The sequence below is a fragment of the Loxodonta africana genome, chromosome 19 (genome assembly GCF_030014295.1).
Source record: "Loxodonta africana isolate mLoxAfr1 chromosome 19, mLoxAfr1.hap2, whole genome shotgun sequence".
NCBI classification, from domain to species: Eukaryota; Metazoa; Chordata; class Mammalia; order Proboscidea; family Elephantidae; genus Loxodonta; species Loxodonta africana.
In genome coordinates, this window is record NC_087360.1 from 11,679,136 (window position 1) to 11,700,826 (window position 21,691).

A 21,691-nucleotide genomic window follows, 5' to 3' on the forward strand; every position below is an offset into this window, starting at 1 on the left:
TTAATTAACAGGGTGCAGGCTGCTGGAAGAATGAAGGTCGGAGGGGGCTGGGGGGGAAGGGGGTTGCTCTGACGACATGGTGGACGAGGGCCTTAACCCACGTGGAATCCCAGTGAGCACTTCTTGGGTCCTCTCAGCAGCCCTGGGCCCCCATCAGGCCCCTCCTGCTCACAACCCCCCAGAAAGGAGGGTGCCTGGGGGTTACTGTCATTCATTCACTCATTCATCAATACAGTACCAGTTGCCGTTGAGTGGCCCCCTATGTGTCAGAGTAGAACTGTGCTCCATAGGGTTTTCAATGGTTGATATTTTGGAAGTAGATAGCCAGGCCTTTCTTCTGAGGGGCACTGGGTACACTTGAACCTCCAACCTTTTGGCTAGCACTCGGGCACGTTAACCAGTTGCACCAGCCAGGGACTCCTTCACTGATACAAAGCATACTTACTGAGCAGCTACTATGCACCACAGGCCCGGTCCTAGGCACTGGGAATGCAACAGTGAAGAAGACAGGAAAGGGACTCCTACCGCGGAGGAGCCTACATGCAATTGGAGACGGCAGGTGGCAATAAAGACGTCAGGACATAGTACAGGTAGTCCCCAACTTGCAACGAGGTTCCAGTCCAAGGACTCCGTTGTAAGTTGGTTCTGACGTAAGTTGAATATCTCATTTTCTTTTTAGTTTTCATTATTATTGCCTTTTATTATCAGTATCTTTATAAATCCGATCTTTATTTGTCCTTTGGCATGAGAATGATAACATCAGCAAATTACCTGCTGCAACACGGTACCCCTCCCAAATTTTTTTTTTATTGTCGTCCTGTTGATTCCAACTCATAGTGACCCTATAGTGACCCTATAGGACAGAGTAGGACTGCCCCATACAGTTTCAAAGGAGCTGCTGGTGGATTTGAACTGCTGACCTTTTGGTTAGCAGCTAAGCTCTTAACTACTGTGCCAATGTAGCACATATCACTAACGATAAAATGTACAAAGAAAAAAAAAATCAGTCTTTAGTGCGGTTCGTCCTAAGTCGAATATGTTGTAAGTTGGGGGACTGCCTGTACAGTAAAACCTGTGAAAGCTGGAACCTGTGCAAGGTGGAAACCTGTCAGAGAAGGAAAACTCATATATTTCCCACTAAAACGAGCAACAGAAAGGTAGTCAGACTGCACCCTGTCAAAGGTGGAAAACTTCTAAGACCCGTAAAAACAAGGCAGTCCCGTTGAGTTCCAGCTCTCACAGGTTTCACTGTATAAAGTCCGCTACGGTGAAACGCCGTGGAGGAAAAGTCAAACAGGATAAAGAGAAATATGAGAAGGGGACAGGTGGCTATTTTAGGCCAAAGAGCCAAAACAAGTGTCCCTGAGGAAGGACATGTGAGACGGAACCGGGACGGGTAGAAAGGGTGAGCCTACGTACAGATACAGATTCCCTTGCAGACTCTCCAGAAGGAATGCAATCCTGCTGACCCTTCTGACATCCAGCACTGTGAAAGGATAAATGTGTGTTGTTTTAAGGCACTAAGTTTGTGGTAATTTGTTACAGCACCGGTAGGAAACGCATACAACATACCAGGCCTCTGTGCCCGCTGCACTTCCCACCCACCGATTAAAAGCAAGCAAGGAACCCCCTTTCCATGCGACCGATGACCATGTCAGTTGACAAGCACAAGGAATCGGAGTACTAATAATCCTAACAATAAATCCCATTGCTGTCCAGTCAATTCGGACTCACGCAGCCCTATAGGACAGAGTAAACTGCCCCATAGGGCTTCCAAGGCTGTAAATCTTTATGGAAGCAGACTGCCACATCTTTCTATCGTGGAGAGGCTGGTGAGTTTTAACTGCCGGTTAGTAGCGGGTTAGCAACCGAGCCCTTAACCACTGTGCCACTAGGGTTCCTTTTAATCCTAAAATAATAGCTAATATTTCTTGAAAGGGCTTCATATCTATCATTTCATTTAATATTCACAACAGGCCTAGAAGGAGGTATTATTATTATCATTATCCTCCCCATTTCACGGATGGGAAAGCTGAGGCTCAGGGTGGTTATAAACGTGCCCAAGGCCACACCATTAGGAAGTGGCAGGGCTGGGCTTCACATCCAGGTCAGTCTGATCCCCAGCAATCAATGACACTCAAACTTTCCCTGGTTTCAGGTTGTGCAGAGAGAATCCCTTCCTCCCTCCCCGACCCCTGTTTTGCTTCTTCCCTGGGTAGGGGGTCTGTCATACATGGCCCCTGCCACTCCTGAGCTCCTGCCCACCCTTCTTTCTCCCCGAGCCTCAACAAAGGGTGCTTTCTCAGTTTGTGCACCATTTCAGACAGCACAGACAGGCTGGCATTCCTGAAAGGAACTATATTTCCTTTTGGCTGTCCCTCAGATTCATAGTGAAGAAAATAGAAATTGCAAAAACACAAACAAGTTCTCTGACTGCAGATTTCTAATCCAGAGCACTCCCTACAGCCAGGATGGGCTGGTGCTGCTGACTGGCACCCTGCCTGGCTTCCTTCCCTCCCAGTGCCAGGCCCCCACCTGCTGGGCAGCATCTTGTCTCCCATCCTTGGGAGAGGTTTACCTAAAATTAACAACTTCTGATCATCTCAGTTGTACAGGAGCTCTGTGCTTTTTCCTTCCCCGCTTCTTATATTAAAAGCACCCCAATTTTCTTTAAAAGAACCACAGCTTACACCCTCCCGGTGGCCTTGATGGCGTTGATCCTACTCCCAGATCCTGAACTAGGCAAGTGACCCAAGGCAGGAAAATGAGAGTCCCACACCCTCCCTCCCTCCATGGTGACTGGTTCAGGTGAGGGCACATGACCCAGGATGGGCCCATCAGAGCTATGGGACAAGAAACTCAGGTACTTTTGCCGGTGCCACTGGGTAAAAGAAGTCCCTGGCTGGTGCAAACAGTGAATACGATCGGTGCATTCGAGGTGCCTAGGAAGAAGGGCCTGGTGATCTACTTCTATTGAAAGCCCTATGGAGAACGGATCTACTCTGACACACACGTGGTAGCCATGAGTCAGAGTCAACGGGACAGCAACTGGCGTTTTGGTTTATTGGGTAAAAGTTGTTTTCCTTTTTTCTGTGGGTTGTGTCTGCAGCACCTGGGGGCCATCTTTGCCAACATAAGGAGAGCTTACCAGAGGATGCAGCCAACACAGAGGAAAGCAGAACTGAGATTTTAAAAGACACAGATTCAAGGGCTGGATCCAGCTGTGCCTGACGTCCTGGATATAGCTATGAACTTTGCAGTCAATGAGAGAATAAATTGTTTTTGCTTTGAATTGGATGTCTGTCACACCCAGCTCAATCAATGTAATAGCTGACATTTATCAAGCACTGTCTTAGTTTGGATTCTCCCAAAAGCAGAGCTCAAGACAAGGATTTGGGTGTAGAAGTTTGATTTAGCCCACTCCCTATCTGTCAGTTTGTCATACCGAGGTGGCTGCATGTTGCTATGATGCTGGAAGCTATGCCACCAATATTTCAAATACTAGCAGGGTCACCTACGGTGGACAGGTTTCAGGGGGGCTTCCAGACTGAGACAGACTAGGAAGAAAAGCCTGGTGATCTACTTCCAAAATTAGCCAATGAAAACCTTATGGATCACAAGAAAATACTGTCCAACTTCCTTGCTTTGGACATGTCATCAGGAGGGATCAATTGCTGGAGGAGGACATCACACCTGGTGAAGGAGAGGGCCAGTGAGGGTGTGGGAGAGCCTTGGTGAGATGGATTGGCACTATAGCCACAACGATAGACTCAGACATGTTGGCGATTGTGAGGATGACGCAGGACCGGGCAACATTTTGTTCTATCGTACATAAGGCCACCATGAGTTAACTCGATGGCAACTAACAACAACAATCGTTAGCTGCATTTTAGCTTTTTCTTCCTGTCTTAATGAAACATTCATTGCATGCTTTCTGTGTGTGTGACAATGGCTGTGTAGGTTGCTCTGTTCCTGGGGCTGCCCATGAGCCCTGTTATCCTTAGTCCCTAAAACCGTGATAACTGAGGGGTAGAGACTCCAAACTCCACGTTAGTAGATCCCTAGAGCCATAAGGATCCTGGAGGTCACTGGAGGTTTTGAAAGTTCAAATACCCACAGTGACCAGGCAGGAAACATAATCGAGTGAAGTGTGGACAGGAATAAGACAATAGGGAGTGGTAGGGATTGCGGCACACTGGAGACCTCATGTCCCATCTAAAAAGGCAACTGCTACTGATCTCCAGCAGATGGCTGCCATGCAGAAGTGCAGGCCTAACATGGATAGGTTTTCCCTATTTTTTTTTTTTTAAGAACCCAGAAGTCCAAATGTTTATGTGAAGTTTCCCAATTTTTGAATGTTGGCAATTAAAAATAAAAACCAGATGGGGCAGACAGAACTCACTGCCGACATGCTGATCTGACTCAGGTGTCTTGCTCTATAGGTGGGGAAACTGAGGCTCAGAGTGGGGAAGTGGTTTACCTAAGACGTCATCGGTGGGTTGGCTTGGCTCGTTTTCCATAGGACCAGGAGCGCTTGGTGCTTTCTCTGAGGCCACCAAGCTCTGCCCAAGGATTCCTGGCCAAGGGAATGTCCCTGGTTGGAAACCAGAGTGGGAGGTGGAGACAAGTCTTTCTCTAAGTGCGGGCCTCAGCCCAAGCACCTCTTTTCCTCAGTTTCTCTGTCTGTTTTCTGTCTCTCTCTATTTTTCTGACTCTTCTATACCTTCTTTTGGTCTCTCTCAGTCTATTTCAGGGTTTATAGTCTTTCTGTCTCCCTCATAATCTCTGTCCCTCTGTCTATCTGTCTCACTTTATCTCTGTCTGTCTCTATTTCAGTCTCTCTGTCCCTGTCTCTATCTCTTCTTTCTCTTGTCCCCGCTCTGTTCATCTCGCTCTCTCCCCATCTCTCTGTCCCACCGTCTCTCCCCGTCTGTCTCTGTCCCTCCCTGTCTGTCTCTCTGTGCTTGTTCAGTATCTCTTTGTCTCTCCCCATTCTCTCTCCGTCTCTGTCATTCTCACTGACTCCCCTCCCACGCCCCCGTCCCCCCCAGGCTCTCCTCTCCTGCCCTCTGAGTCCCTCCGGCCACCATGGAAAGGTTACTGTAAACGGGAATGAAGCCGAGGGCAAAAGTAATCAACCCCCTGGCTGACCTCTGACCCCACTCCCCACGCCCAGGCTGGCGGAGCTGAGGCCCCAGGTCCCTGGCTGTACCCCCTCCCTTGCTGCCACCCCCGGCCCCCTCCCTCCCCACCCTCAGGTCCCCTTGCTGACAAAAGGCCTATCTTCTCTCTGCCTAAATGATTTAAATTCTAATCAAACATCATTTATAGTACATCTCGGAGCCGTCTCCTGGGAGCTGCTCCCACATGAGACGTTGCCATGGCAACCGGGGGGTCTTGTTTCAGAAATGTCAGATTGTATTATTGTCTTCACACTCCTCTGATAACCTGGTGTCTCTCTCTCTCTCTCCTGCTCCCTCGCTCACACCACTAGCCCTGGGATTGTGGTCCTCTGCTCTTGCCGCCTCTCGCCTCCATTCAGCCCCCCAAACTCTCTCCAGGACCCTCAGCCTTCCTCTCTCCCTGGGAGAATAGGGCCTGATGGATGTCACCCCAGCATCTCACCAGGCCCAGCACCCCTTCCCGTGTTGCCGGCCCCGGGGCCGCCCTCCTTTGGGAAGGGTGCCTCCTCCCCCTCCCCGACCCTCATCTTCGGCAGACAAGCTCCCCCCTCTAGGGGTTTGCTGGAGTGTTCTGGTGTCATTTTATTTTGTGAGATATGAAAATGAGACATAGATTTTTCCCAGCGATGTGTGTGTGAAGTCCTAATCTGGCTTTTCAGATTTTTTTTTTCCTTTTCAGGGGAGGGGATAGTGGTGGGAGAAACCCAATTCCGAATGGGGTCTAAACGGAAGGGTAGAGCAGGGGGCAAAATGTGTGAGGTGGTATCCTGCGTGTGTGTGCATGTGTGTGTACGTGTGTGCATGTGTGTACGTGTGTGCCTGTGCACCCATGTGCACACACACCTCTGCATATGTGTATGTGTACCTGCATGCATGTGCCTGCATGCATGTACACATGCGTGCATATGTATATGCATGTGCATGTGTGTATATCCATGTGTGCATGTATACGTATGTGTGTGCCTGCACGCTCCTACATGCACACGTGCAGATGTACGTGCCCGTGTGTGTCCCTGCATGCGTGTGATGCAGGGGTGTGTGTGTGCTGTAGGAGGTGCCCCCTAGCCTGGCTTTTGGCACCTAAAAGACAACTCCCAAGGTTTGGGCATCTGTTCTGGTCCTCCCACAGCCCTTCCTGAACCTGAGCGGGCACATTCAGTTCAAATTCTTCCTCCTGTTTGTTGCCGAGATGACTAGCCCTGCAAATGGCCCAGAGAGACTGTCTAAACCCCACCATCTCTTCACCCACAGATGGGTAAACTGAGGCTCCAGGAGGGGCAGTGGCGTACTCAAGATCTGAGATCACAGTAGGGCCAGGGGTGCACTTGAACCCCAGTCTTCCCCTGCCAGGCCTGGAACTGGAACCAGAACTGGAGCCCCAGTGCCCTGGGAGAGATGGCATCTGGTGACGTAGGCTGGCAGCATTGGTGGTAGCCCCACCAGGCTCCTGCAGGGCAGGCCATGACGCCCACTGTTTGCAGGCACCGCTGAGCCCTTGCAAGGATGATGTCATTGGATCCTACCACCAACTCTGAGCAGGTTCTCTCATTATCCCCATTTTGTAGTTGGGAACACTGAGGCTCTGAGGTGATGTGAGCCAAGGTCACAGAGCCAGTCAGTAGCAGAGGTGGGATTTGAACTTAGGACTCTGTGGCCCTAAAGAGCACCTATTCTTTCACCCTGCTGCTTTCCATCATGGGGGAGGAGGAAGTCCTGCCCCCTCTGAGCAGTGAACAGACAGGGGTGAGGCTACCTAGCTTTGTCCCTGACATTGGAGGGTCATGCCACAGGGCAGGATGGGAGCTGGCCAGCTAGAGGCCACCGCTGGGGACTGAGGTACCATGGTGAACGAAAGGACAGCGCAGGGCTCAGGGGAGGTGATGTGGGGGATGAGGAGCGAGTTCACAACACAGCAGAGCCCTGGAGTGGCCAGGAACGGCGGCATGCAGTGGGGGGTAGAGAAACCAGAACGCCTGGATTCAAATCAGTCCCGAGAATCTTCCAGCCCAGCATCTCCTCCCCCATTTCACAGATGGGTAACTGAGGCTCAGGGAGGGTCTGGAACTGGCTTGAGGCCATACAGCTTGTAAAGGGCAGAGAAGGCCCTCTGGTCAGTTGGAGTGACTCCAGTGATCTGTATCGGGTAGTTGGTAGTCTGAAGACCCAGGTCAAATCCCAGCTCTGCCCCTCAGTGGCTATGTGTCCCTATGTGTTAGGGCACGTTCCCTAACATCTCGGATCCTCAGCCTCCCGACCTGTAAAATGGGGATGGTATGTGAGTGAATGTTTGCACAGCACCCAGAAAGGTGCCTGGCCCCTGGGAAGCCCTGGAAAGGTTGTGCTTTATCGTTCTGAGATGTGTGCTCCCTGTTCTGAGCCAGGAGTCTTTCCCACGTGTGTCAAGTGACACCCTTCTAATGGCTGTGTTTGGCCAGGCAGGGTCACCTCAAGGAGTCCCAGACCCGAAGCTTTTTAGGGTCAGACCCTCAGTAGACACCAGTCTTTCTACCTTTTTTTTTTTTTTTTTTGCCAATTTCCCTGGGGAAAGGGAGGTCAGAAGGAGCAGTGAGTGGGTGGACGTGGGCCTTCCCCATGCCCCATGCCTGGGACCTCTGCCACCCTGGACCCAGTGGGTGCACACACACTCACAGGTTGACAGAGACCAGGATGTGTGACCTGTGCAGTCCCAGGGCCCTTTGACATTCTTCATCATTTTTGAACAAACGACCCCACATTTTCATTTTGCATTGGGCCCTGCAAATTATGTACCTGGTCCTGACCCAGACACAGCTAGACAGAGAAAGGCAACCCACTTTCCCATATCCCTGGGCCTCTCTGGGTCTCTTACTGTCTCTCTGGGTCTCTTACTGTCTCTCTGGGTCTCTCTGGGTCTGTCACTATCTCTCTGGTTTGCTCCTATTTTTCTGTTTCTCTGAGTCAATGTCTGTCTCTTTGGATCTCTCACTATCTTTCTGGGTATCTCACTATCTCTCTGGGTCTCTCACTGTCTGTCTCTCTCGGTCCCTTACTATCTCTCTGTCTCTCAGTGTCTCTGTACATCTGTCTCTCTGTCCAGGCAAAAGACTGAGACCCAGAGACAGGATGTAGAAGAGAGAGAGGGAGACAGAGAGAGAATGAGTCACAGAGACACACCGAGTCACAGAGAGACAGAGGGGCGACATGGAAGGGCTGCGAGCCTGGCCCGCCCACCCGGGCGTCTGCATGTTTGTCCAGGGTGAGGCTCCATCGATCCATGCTGCCCGGCCGCCACCTGATAAATCCCAGCCGTGGTAATGAACCTCCCCACACGCAGCTCTCCAAAGCACACACCCGCCCTGGCCCCAGCGGTTAATATTTAACTGAATAAGGGCCATAAATATGGAAAATGGGACTTTTAATTAAATAAGCAGCTTTTAAAAGGGCCCTTGGGCGGGAGAGGCTTTTGTTTAAATATGATTGATTTGACATGTCCTTTCGCTCTCACACTCTCCGAGCTGTCTTCCATGTTAACTCTTGGCCCCCGCCCCGGGAGCAAGTCAGCGAGGCCAGACCCTGTCCTGCTGGAGGGCGGCGGCTCCCTGCTGGACGAAGCCAGGTGCAATGGGAAGGAAGTGCCCACGAGGGCTGGGAGCAAAAATCCCGCTGCTGGCGCCTCCCACAGACAGGATAAACCACATCGGAGGCTGCCTCCAGTGGGTGGCCGTTGGGGTGAGATGCCTCCGGATTCTGGAGTGTAGGTTTCCAAAGACCTGGGTCTAAACCACCATCGAGCTGTGTGTTCTTTGCGTGCTTCTGAGCCTCGGTTTCCTCATCTGTAATATCGTGATAATAATAGTACTTACTACATAGGGCTGTGTTGAGATTGAGTCCCAGTCTGTGATGTTGTTGTTGTTAGCTGCCACTGATTCATCCCCGGACTCATGGTGACCCCATGCACAACGGATCGAAATGTTGCCCAGTCCTGCACCAACCCCATGATTGGTCGTGGATCAAACCCTTGTGACCCATGGGGTCTTCACTGGCTGATTTTTGGATGTAGATTGCCAGGCCCTTCTTCCTAGTCTGTCTGAGTCTGGAAGTTCTGCTGAAACCTGTTCAGCACCACAGCAACACACAAGCCTCCACGGACAGGCGGGTGGTGGCTGTACATGAGGTACATTGGCCAAGAATCGAACCCAGGTCTCCTGCATGGAAGGCAAGAATTCTACCACTGAGCTGCCATGATGGCACCCGTAGAAGGTTAGTTTTCTTCCCTAGCACCAGCCAGTCTTGGGACTGGAGGCTGCATGACCTCTGAGGCTCACAGTGGCAGCCTGGAGGGTGTGTTCCTGCACCCTGGGCTGGCTTCATGGGCGGGCGACCTATGTAGTAACACAGGGCCCTGTGTTTAGAAGGACCCTTGCCGTTTTTGCCATCTGCTGTTGCCATCTTGAAATTCTTAAATTTTTGAACAAGAGATACTGTGGTTTCATTTTGCACTGAGCGGGGCAAAGTACATAGCTGGTCCTCCCTATACCCATCTGTGGGCCCACAGCCTGGATGGCTCCGGAGGAACTCACTCCTTTGGGAAGCTTGGGATTCTTCAATTCTGGAGCTGGAGGGGGAATCTGAGAGTCAGGCAGGCCCACCTCCTGCCTATAAGTCGATGACCTTTGAACTCTTCAATGAAAGAACCATCACCTACTTGTCATGGACTTCACATTTATGAAGCACTCTCCATGGGCCAAGTTCTGTGATACCCTGCTCCAGAGCCCTACTGCTCTCCCACCTTCCAGGGGAGGGATCTGATGCTCAGAGAGGTCAAGTAACCAGCCCGGGGGTGCCCAGCTAAGGAGCAGCAAAACCAGGATTTGAACCCAGACCTCTCTGCCTCTGGTACCCACGTCTTACACCCCACACGGTTTTAGTCTGGTGCTGGCGCATGCCCGGGAGTTGTGTCTGGTCTGGTCCTCGCTCCTCTAAGCTAACATACAAGTAACCTCCCCGGATAATTCTGCCATCTACCACTGCCCTAGGTGGAGGGGCAAAGGGTGGATGGTGGCCACTTGATCTAATTCATCAAGATCCCCCACTTCTCCCAACCACCATTTCTTCTGCTTTCCAAGTAAGTACCAAAAAAACCCAAACCCACTGCCGCTGAGTCGATTGACTCATAGTGACCCTATAGGACAGGGTAGAACGGCCTCATATGGTTTCCAAGGCTGTAATCATTATGGAAGCAGACTGCCACATCTTTCTCCTGTGGAGCAGCTGACGGGTTCCAGCCACTGGCCTTTCAGTTAGCAGCCTAGTGCTTGAACCATTGCATCACCAGGGCTCCTTCCCAAGTCATTTAAGGCCTTGCTTATGCCACTCCTGGTCTACCTCCTACAGGAAGCCTTCCAGGATGCCTCTGCTCATGGTGGCACATCCCCTTCCTAACTCTTCCAACACTGGCCACACACGGGAGTATTTGCCTATGCTCCTTTGTATTGTTTACTGTGACCATTTATTCATTCATTCACATAGTCAATTACCATTTATTGATGATCTATATTGTATTTCCCCAATCCTCAGATCACCTTTTCTTTTTCGTCTAACATTTCTGAAACTGGGATATATTACAAATATAACAGGGGAGTGTTTGGCCCCCACTGCCCCTACCCCTACTTGTATTTGCTGAAACTCTGCTATCAAACAGATGACGCCTTTCACAATTGATGGCATTTTCAGACCGTAGGGATAAGAGTTTGTGCCAGGCCCTGTGCTGGGCGTTGGGAAGACTGGATGAAATTGGGCTTGCTGCCTCCTGGGAGCTGACAGTCTTGTGGGGAGCACGTTACAAGGCTCCCTTCTTTCTCTTTCCCAGACTACCAACTCTGACTTGGGCACCGTTTTACAGTTCTCCACCTGACCCTCCGAGTCCCTGTGGATTTGTGGCCAGAACTGTGTCCCTCTCTTCCTGGGAACAGGAGATTTTAGTGAAGGGAAGAACAGACAGGAACTGAGCGCTGGTGATGAGCCAGGCACTGTTCTAACGACCACATATTACCTCATTCAATCCTCACCACAGTCTTATAACATAGGTGCTAGTGTGAGCAGCCCAGTTTGCAGATGAGAAAACCAAGGCCCAGAGATGTTAAGTAACTTGCCCTAGGTCACACAGCTAGTGAGTAGCAGCGGGGGGCAGGGGTGGGGGGGACACTGTTGCTGTCAAGTTGAATTCTGACTCATAGTGACCCTATAGGACAGAGTACAACTGCCCCACAGGGTTTCCAAGGCTGTAATCTTTATGCAAGCAGTCTGCCACGTCTTTCTCCTGCTAAGTGGCTGATAGGATAGAACCACCGACCTTTTCGCTAGCAGCTGAGTGCTTTAACCATCGCACAAGGCTTTGGATGGGTTGGTTCGCATTTGAACCCCTGCTGAGAATTTGCATTTCCACCCCAGATATGCTGAATCAGAATCTACATTTTGACAAGATCCCCAGGTGATTCTCACGTATGATAAGTGTTGAGAACCACTGCTCCACTAGTGGTTCTCAGAACTGGTCCCTCACCAGCTGCATCAGCATTACTTGGAAACTTGTTAGAAATGCAGATTCTCAGCAGGGGTTTGAACCCATTTGAAACCCTGCCAAAGGGCCACCAGGGCTCCTTAGTGAATGGCAGAGCCAGGGTTAAACCCAGGTGGTCCTGTTCTGGAGGGCCACACCCTTAACCTCAGTTCCTTTCATCTGCCCTTCCTCCTCCCTGACCCCACCTGTGAGCACCTGGCCCGCCACAGAAGGAGCTCCAGGCGGGGCCAGTCCAGCACTCAAGGCCTCATCTCCCATCGAGAGGGCTCCATCAGGAGGCTAGTCTGCCTCCTGCGTCTCTGGCTGTCATGTCCACGGGCAAACCTCCCCTTTAGCAGGATGTCCAGTGCCAGCTCCAAGGACAGCTTAGGGTCATGCACCCTCTTTACGGGGGTAACTGGAGGGCTGGGTAGGGGTCAGCCAAAATCTCCATCTCTCTGTGACATCACGCCTGTTGCCAGGGCACTGCCACAGGACCTCACCAGGCTCCCAGTCACTTTCCTGGGTGCAGTGTTGGGGGTAGGGAGCCCTGGTGGTGCAATGGTGAAGCGCTCAGCTGCTACCTGAAAGTTTGGCAGTTCAAATCCACCCAGTGGCTTTGTGGGAGAAAGACCTGATGATCTGCTCCCATAAGGCTCAAAACTAAACCCAGTACCGTCAAGTTGATTCTGTCTCGTAGTAACCTTATAGGACAGAACAGAACTGCCCCATAGCGTTTCCAAGGCTGCAAATCTTTATGGAAGCAGATTGCCACATCTTAGTTGCTGGTGGATTCCAACTGCTGCCGATTTTTTGGTTAGCAGCCGAGCATTTAACCGTTGCACCACCACACACGCACACTCATTGCTGTTGAGTCGATTTCAACTCACAGCAACCCTACAGAACAGAGCAGAACTGCCCCATGGAGTGTCTAAGACCGTAATCTTTACGGGAGCAGACTGCCTCACCTTTTTCCCACAAAGTGGCTGGTGGATTTGCACTGCCAACCTTTCAATTAGCAGCAAAAAGTTTAACCACTGCACCACCAGGGCTCCTTCCATAAAGATCGTTGTCATTGTTGTGTGCCGTCAGGTTGGCTCTGACACATAGCGACCCTGTAGGACAGAGTAGAACTAGAACTGCCCCATAGGGTTTCCAATGATCAGCTGGTAGATTCGAATTGCCAACCTTTTGGTTAGCAGCTGAGCTCTTAACCACTGTGCCACCTGGGCTCCTTCCATAAAGATTACAGCCTAGGAAACTTTATGGGGCAGTTCTACTGTACCACATGCGGTCACCATGAGTTGGAATTGACTCGACAGCCCATGACAACGACAGTGTTGGGGGTAGCCAGGCTGGTGCTGGTTTTGGGTAGAGACAGTGGGGCAGAGGAACAGGCCATTTCTAATGTCTATGTCCAAGTCCCGGTCATCCAGGGCAGAAGCAACGGGAGAGGCGCTGGATTCCTTCCTTATGAGCCTGGAGGGAGCCATGTGAGAAAAACCCTGTGCTCAGTGCATTTGGGAAGAGGCCTCCCTCCTAGAGAATGCCCTCCCTCCAGCCCATCAGCTAGTTCCATAAATGCCACCTTCCCACCTCCTCCCCTGCCCAGGCTCCATTGCCTCCAGCTCCCAGCCCAGCCACCATCGTCGCCCTCCTGGGTAACTGCACCCAGCTCCCAACTGGGCTCCCTAGCCCATCCTCCGCCCAGAAGCCAGGGGTGCTGTCTTGAGCCAGAGGCCCCCTCCTGACCTGCTTCTGGCTTTCCCTTCCCCAGAAGCAGTCCCTGGCCCGCCCAGGCCTCCCAGCACCCTGTTCAGGCTGTGTCCACGCCGTGTGCCATGTTATGCTGTCAGACCCGGGAAACACCGGAAATCAGGGAGACAGGTCGGGGGAAGCCAACTGCTTTTGATGTCAAAGGAGATTATGAGTCTGGCTCCCGGAGCTGAGGGCCTGGGCTGAAAGCAGGCTTGATCCCAAGTGTGACAAGTTCAAAGGTCACAGCTGGCCCCTTTGTGTGTCAATATGAACACGAGAGGCGCCTAATTGGGGTGGGTCAGCCAGTGGACGCAGCAGAACGCACATCGGGAGATGGGAGAGGGACTGACTGTCCCCTAGGCACTGTGCTGGGTGCTTGACCTAAGTCGGCTCATTAATTTAACTAAGACGACTCCTAATAATACTAATAGTAAAAAGCAAACCAGTTGCCCCACGTGTGTCCGTGTTGTACAACTGTGCTCTGTAGAGTTTTCAATGGCTGATTCTGGGGAAGTAGATTGCCACGCCTTTCCTCTAAGGCCTCTGGGTGGATGCGAACCTCCGACCTTTTGGTGAGCAGCCGAGCATGTTGACCGTTTGCACCTCCCAGGGCCTCCTCAATTCTAGCAGTAGTAGTGGTAGAAGAATCGCAGTAGCCACACAAATTGAACTCTTATTAAATTCAGGCTCGGTTCTTGGCACTTAATTCATTTAACTGTTTCTTCCCTCCAGCCTCCCTATGAATTAGGTTCCATTGCTACCGCATCTTACAGCCAAAGAAACTGAGGCACAAAATGGTTAAGTCAGTGGCCCAGGACCCATCCAGTCTGTGTCTTCCCAAAGCTGGGAGGTGGGATGACCATCCCCATTTTATTGAGGGGGAGAGCGAGGCTCAGAGAAGGCTCAAGCTTGTCCAAAGCCACTCAGCTAATCAGTGGCATGGCTAAGTCATGTCTGCTCTGGAGCCTCCTTTCCACAGTGCTTCGAAGGCCCATCCTCCTTCTGTCGCCACTGTTCCTGGCTGCTGAGACTTTAACTGGTGAAAGGACGCAGCCCTGCCATCTACACAGCCTGGACTAACACACAGAGACCAGTACTCATCCCCCCTGGGTTCTGGTCAAAGGAACACACGTGGACACGCACCCAAATCCCTGCTTCCCAGCGGCTGTCAGACCCTCGCTTCTATGTGGGCAGAGTCCACAGAAGAACCATGGTGCTCAACAAGTTTCATGGGAGCTTCTGGACTAAGACAGACTAGGAAGAAAGGCCTGGTGATCTACTTCCAGAAAATCAGCCAATGGAAACCCTATGGATCAAAACACTCAGATCTACAGCCAATCATGGAGATGGTGCAGGACTGGGTAGTGTTTCCTTCTATTGTGCATGGGGTCGCCACGAACAGAGTGGGCAGCTAACAGCTACAATTAACCCGGCTTTGAATATGGGCTGCCCCAGGGGTGGGGTAGGCTAACCTCCCACTCATCTCTGGAGGAGGCAGCTTCCATTGGCAGAGGGCTTTTCTCTGGAGAAGGAAGGAGCTGAGAGCCTTTAGCAGTAGAAGGGGGGGTGGATGCCCTGGTTAAAGGGGATCTGGGCAGGGAGCCAGCAGCACCTAGCATGCCTACTATGTGATGGGCACTGTTTACCCTGGTAGTATCTACCTGCTTCAGAGACAGTGCCAATGATGTGCCCAATACTACAGACACATGACCAAACCCTACAAGGTGAACGTTGTTAGCTGCCAATGAGTCGGCCCCGACTGGTGGTGGTCCCGTGCACAGTGGACCAAAATGGTGCCTGGTCCTGCGCCATCCCCCTGATTGGTTGTGGACAGGACTGTTGTGATCCATAGGGTTTTCACTGACTGATTTTTGGAAGTAGGTTGCCAGGCCTTTCTTCCTAGTCTGGTAGCCCTGCTGAAACCTGTTCAACATCACAGCAACACACAAACCTCCACAGACAGATGGGTGGTGGCTACGTATGAGGTACACTGGCCGGGAGTTGAGTCCAGGTTTTCTGCATGGAAGGTGAGAATCCTACCCCTGAACCACCAATGTCCCCTATAAGGATAAAACCAAAACCAAAACCTTTGTTGTGGAGCCAATTCTGACTCATACTGACCCTATAAGACAGAGTAGAACTGCCCCATAGGGTTTCCCAGGAACAGCTGATGGATTCGGACTGCTGACGTTTTGGTTAGCAGCTGAGCTCTTAACCACTGCGCCACCAGGGCTCCTATAAGGAGAATGAAACCCATTTAACAGACAAGGAAGATGAGGCTCAAGGAGATGTTGGTAGCAGAACATGAAGCCCATTTCCTGTCCGCAGTCTGGTCCCTGGCCTGGGTGGCTCCCTGCCGGCTGTCCACAGTGTTCGAGAAGGTCAGCGGGCGATGCGGATGCAGCCAGCAGCAGGGCCTTCGCGGTAGCAGAGGACTGCGTTAACGGCCTGGCATTGTCTGACATTTGGGTTTGGCTCTCTGTGGGAAGTGCACTAATTACTCCTGCTCACTCAGAAGTCCAGCTTAACAACCGCCTGGATTTTATGGAGTTCTTTGGGGTTGCCATTTCTGCACGCTGTCCTGAGGCCATGGGTGGCAGAAGGCCAAGTTTACTCTTCCAGAGTCTCCAGCCGGTGGCTCCTGAGGACTCAGGCCTGTTTACTAGCCCCAGGCTGGGGATGCCCTCTTATCCTTGTTCTCTGTGCCCGGCGCGTCACACACAGCTCACACCACCCTCCCAACCACCCTGGGATGTGGGTACAATGAATCATTCCTGTTTTGCAGATGAGGAAACGAGGTTCGGAGTGGTGAAGTGGCTGCCCCCGCTCTCCCCAGCCAGGAAGTCCAAGTCGGAGCCTGAGCCTTGAACCACTTTGTTCTACTATCTCAGCCTCCCAGGCAGCCCTCAGCACCCAGAGGAAGGAGTCTGGAACCCGGTGCTCCTCTCATCACCCTTGCTAGGTCTGCAGGGAAGGCATTGACCTCTTACTCGACAGGTGGGGAAACTGAGGCAAGAAACCATACAGCAGAAAGATTAAAAGCACAGGCCGCTATGAAGTTAGACTCTGGGATGGTAGCCCAGCCCCCTGTGTACCAACTGTGTGACTCTGGGCCCCTCTCTGTGACTCAGTTCCCCCATCTGTAAGATGGAAGTACTAACAGTATCTGCCTCCTAGGCTTGTCGGGAGGACGAACTTTAAGCACTTAGGACAGCGAAAGAGCAATGGAAAGCTCTCAGCACATGCCGCTGGTTATTATACGGATGACTGAAGGGCCAGACTGGGGGCAGCGGTGCCTCAGTGGTAGGAGTCTCACCTTCCCTGCAAGAGATCTAGGTTTGATTCCCGGCCAATGCACCTCATGTGCCGCCACCATCCGTCAGTGGAGGCTCGAGGGCTGCTATGACGCTGAACAGGTTTCAGCAGAGCTTCCAGACTAAGATGCGCTAGGAAGAAAGGTCTGGCGACCTGCTTCTGAAAATCAGCCACTGAAAACCCTATGGAGCATGAGGGTCTGATCTGCAACCTATCACGCGGATGGCGTAGGAGCGGGCAGTGTCTCCTTCTCCTGTGCATGCAATTGCCATGAGTCGGGCAGCTAACAACAACAACAGGGTCAGATTAGGGCACTGCTCTGTGTCCCCACCTCCCAAGCTCTCTCCCCATCTCCCTGCTCCAGAGCGTTGGCCTCTTTCCTTGACGACACCTGCTGTTGAGAAACCCTCCCACCTCTGCGAGTGCCCTGCATCCTTATGCCTGGGGACCGCAAAGATTTCGGGGACAGATAAGTGACATGGGGGAAAGGAAGGGGTTCATTCTCCCTCAAATCATCACCTTTTGGAGCAAGGAGGGGTCTTGTCCAATAGCCCCTGCACCGTGCTTCATTTTATAGACGGGGAAGCCGAAATGCTGTCAGCAAATATTTGCTGATGAATGAATGAATGAATAAATGAGTGAGTCACGTGAAAAGCTGAGGCCACACATGTGGAGTCCTGGGCTAGAGGCTGGGATTGGGCCGTGAGCGGGGCTGCCTGATGAGATCACCTAGTGTGTGTTACCCACATATCCAGGGGGTGCCAGTCAGCAACGATGGGGTGCTTGGTGCCCCTGGAGTGGGCAGTGTGGTGACCCTATATCTAAGATCCATTCATTGCTCCCAAGGAGTCTACAGATTGGCAAAAAACAATCATTCCACGTGTGATAATGACATGCAATAGTAGCAGGAACACATGGGGCCACTATAAGTAGAAATCACCCAACGAAGACGACAACAATAACTGTAAGAGGGAGCTTCGCGCAGCGTATTTGGAGTACCCACTACGTGCATGCAGGTCACTGCCCTAGGTATTTCGTTGCATCTTCTCAGTAATCCAGGACCACGGAGATTACCAGCCCGTTGTACAGAGGAGGAAATGGAGGCTCAGACAGGAAATGGTGGGGAGAGAATCCAAACCTGAGCTTGCCTGGCCCAGACCTGTCCACCCTTTTCCCTCTGCCACCAGGGCAGTGGGTCTATGAGGAGGAAGGACTGTGAGCTGCTGGAGCATCCCGTCTGGAATGTGACGCCTGGGATAGGCAGCAGCCAAAGCAAAGTTCATCTGATCAGGAGTTTCTTAGCCAGCTCCCTCCCCTTCCTTGCCCCCTCCCCAGGATGGGGCTGAAACCCAGCTCAGCTCCTTTGTGTCCTGTCTGGAAATTGGATGTCTGGCCCCTGTAGGGGTTGTGGTGTCTGCTCCACCCCCTGCCTTTTCCCCAAATTCCAGCGGCTTTCAGGGCCCCACCAGACAGGGGACATTTTGCTCAGCCCCACAATTTCCCCTGTGTCGTGCTTGGCAGTGATAACAGGATTAACCCCAAGCAGGCAGATCACTTAATTAAACTTTGGGAGGAAGGCGCCTGTCTTCTCACTGCAGCTCTGAGGGGAGGGGAGAGGGGCTCCTAATGGATCAGGCTAAGGGATTTTACCCCATCATTGATTCTGGTTCAGGCTAAGGCTGAGAGCATCAGCTGTCCATCCATCCATCCATCCATCTATCCATCCACCCACCTACCCACCCATTGATCCACCCATCCACCCACCTACCCACCAGCCTGCCGGTCCGCCCATCCATCCCAACATCTGTCCGTCTGTCCGTCCATCTATCCATCCACCCTTCCATGCACCCATGCATCCATCCAACCATGCATACATCCATCCAAGCATCCATCCATCCATGCATCCATCTGTCCATCCATCCATCCAATAAATACTTGCTGAGATCCTCACCTGTGCCCAGCATGGTGTTGTTGGGGATAGAGAAATGGTGGATTCACTGGCTTCCCCTCTTCGACTCTTTACCATCTCCCAATCTATTCCCCACACAGCGACCAGAGTAATGTTTACAAGCTTAAGTGGTTTAAAACACTACATGGCTTTTATGGATTGATAGTAAAAACGGCTCCAACTCTTACCCCTCTTTGTCTCTCCCCCATTGCAGCTCCTCTAATCAAGAGGTGGGGCTGGTCCTCCACCTCTTAAACCTGGGCTGGTCTCATGACTTGACTTGGCCAACAGAATGTTACAGAAGTGATGTCGTGCCAGTTCCAAGTCCAGGCCTCAAGAGACCTTGCAGCTTCTGTGTGCCCAAGGGTGTGCTTTCTTTCTCGTAGCCTGCCTCCACCTTGAGAATGAGCTGGGGCTAGCCTCTTGGGAGATGAGCGACCCTGTGGAGGACAGCTAAATCCTTCCAGTCAAGGCCGGTCAAGACCAGCTGCCAGTCAGGTGAACTCAAACGTGTGACAGAGACCAGCCTAGATCAGTAGAGCCACCTAACCGACCCACAGCTGACCAGACACACAAGAGAGCCCAGCCAAAGCCAGAAGAACTCTGCAGCTGATACGTAGTCTCAGGAGTCATACTGCTTACTGTTATAAGCTACAGAGTGTTGGGAAAATTTGTTTTGCAGAGTTGTTGGAATAATAGCTGACAGATACAGCTTCCCCTTGCCTTTTGTATTAAATCCAACCTCCCCTCCCCAATCTCACTGAGTTGTGGGGGAGGGAGAAGGAAGAACACTGAAAAGGAGGGAGAGAAGCGGGAAGGAGGAGAGAGAGGTGGAGGAAGTAGGAGGAATAAGAGGAGGAGGGAGGAGGTGAGAGCACTTTTGGAGAACCCCCAGTGATCACTATACTGGGCATGCTCCACATAGTATTTCTAATCCTCCCAGCAGCCCTGTGAGGTAGCCACCACAATCCTCTTTGCCGATGGGGAAACTGAGGACCATGGAAGTAAAGTGACTTGCCTGGGGTCACACAGTGGGTAGCAAAGCCAGGACTCGAGCCAGGTTTGTTTGGCTCTAAAGTCTGTGTTTCTCCAGGGTGGTGCGAACTGTGAAGCACGTGATGACTAGCCGAAAGGTTGGCAGTTCAAACCCACCCAGAGGCGCCTCAGAAGACAGATCTACTGATCTGCTTCCAAAAGGTCACGGCCTTGAAAACCCTAGGGAGTGCAGTTCTACGATGCACACATAAGGCCGCTATGAGTCACAATCTACTTGATGCCAACTAACAACCACCACCCCGACCCCTGTCAAAGCTTATGAGACATTTTTTTTACCCATGAGAAACTGAAAGCCTGAGGCATTAGCCATTGTTGACTCTGGGTGGTGTGACTATGGGTGACTGCTGGCAGCTTCCTTGCAATTTTCTCTTATTTCTATTATTCTTGCTACTGAGTGATTACAACATGCCAGGCAAATTCTATACAATTCTCGTTTTGTCCTCAACCCTGGTTCTAGGAGATAGATCCTGCTATTCTCCTCAGTTTACAGCTGGAAAGACTGAGGCCCAGACAGGGGGAGCAATTTCCCCAAGCCCTCTCAGGGTGCAGAGGGCAAAGAGGCGGTGCTGGGACTTGACCCCCGCCTTGTTCTGCCCCCCATCCTGCTGGCTTCACCTTCCTTTGGTGGGCCTCAGTCCCACCACCTCCAGTACCTTGTGTTTTCATGGTCTAGATTCTCCAGAATGTTCCCATCTATTATCTCCTGTTGGGTGAGCGTGGGCGTGTGCAGGTGAGGAGTGGAGGGGAATTACGACCCCCCAGGCCCAAAGAGGGGGCAGGGCCGGTCTAGCTGGGAGTGGAGGCTGGGCTCCCTGTGTGGCTTGGTTCTCTCTTCCGTTCTCTGTAGGCTGTCCCGGCCCCCTTTTCCAGGTCCCACCATGATCAGAGCCGAGGGCCTCCCCCTCCCAGGCGTGGCCCCACCAGGGGTCCAAGAAGGACAGTGATGGATTTGGGCCAGCCTGCATTTTCATTCTCCATCCCGTGTCTCTGTTCTCGCCCACCCTCCCCACTCCTCCTGCAGACAGATGACAAGTGAGAACGCTTGTGACCCAGAGAAATTATCTTCCCTTCTCTTTCACCGCATAATTTTCTGCCCTCTCGTCTGGACAAGCCTGGGTGATTTTTAGCTACAAAAAAAAGGGGGTGGATTATCATTCAGGAAAAAAAAAAAAAAAAAAAAGGAGGCAACGCGTTAGCCGACAGACAGCCGGCCTCTTGGGTGAAAATGAGAATCTCCTGCCTAGTGGACTCTGGGGAGACTGGGGGGTTTGCACTTGCGGGAGGACTGTGAGTACCCTGGAGGGGGAGGCCCATGTCTCCAGCTGCTCCAGTAGCCTGAGGCACCAGTGGCTTCTCCTGGGGACAGTGCAATGGCCACACACAGCAGGCTTGGGTTGCATACCTTGAGGACTTCAGGGGCAGATAGCAGGGTCCTGGCCCACCTGTGAGTGCTCCAGTGTCATTCAGCCCTCCAGCCTTACTATGCCCAGGACTTGGGCAGCTTTCCCCCAGGCCTATGGCTTTCTGGAAGCTTCTCCTGCCATGCCAACACACATACATGGATACACACGCACACACTAGCCCACGTACTCAGGGCCTGCTCCACAGGTTGTCGAGCAAACCATTAGTGACTTAAAAAAAAAAAACAAAACTCGTTTTCTGATTTAAAATTTCAAACATTAAGAGAAAAGGTTTAGCGTGCAAAGGTCTATTTGTTAATAATCACTGCTAACAGTCTGGTCTTCATCTCTCTAGAGTTTTCCATGCAAACACATGTATGCGCACACACATACCGGACCGATTGCCTGAGTTCCTGACCCACCACTGCTCCTTACTGTGTGGTTCTGGGCAAGTTACTTAACCTCTCTGAGTATGTGTCCTCAACTGTAAAATGGG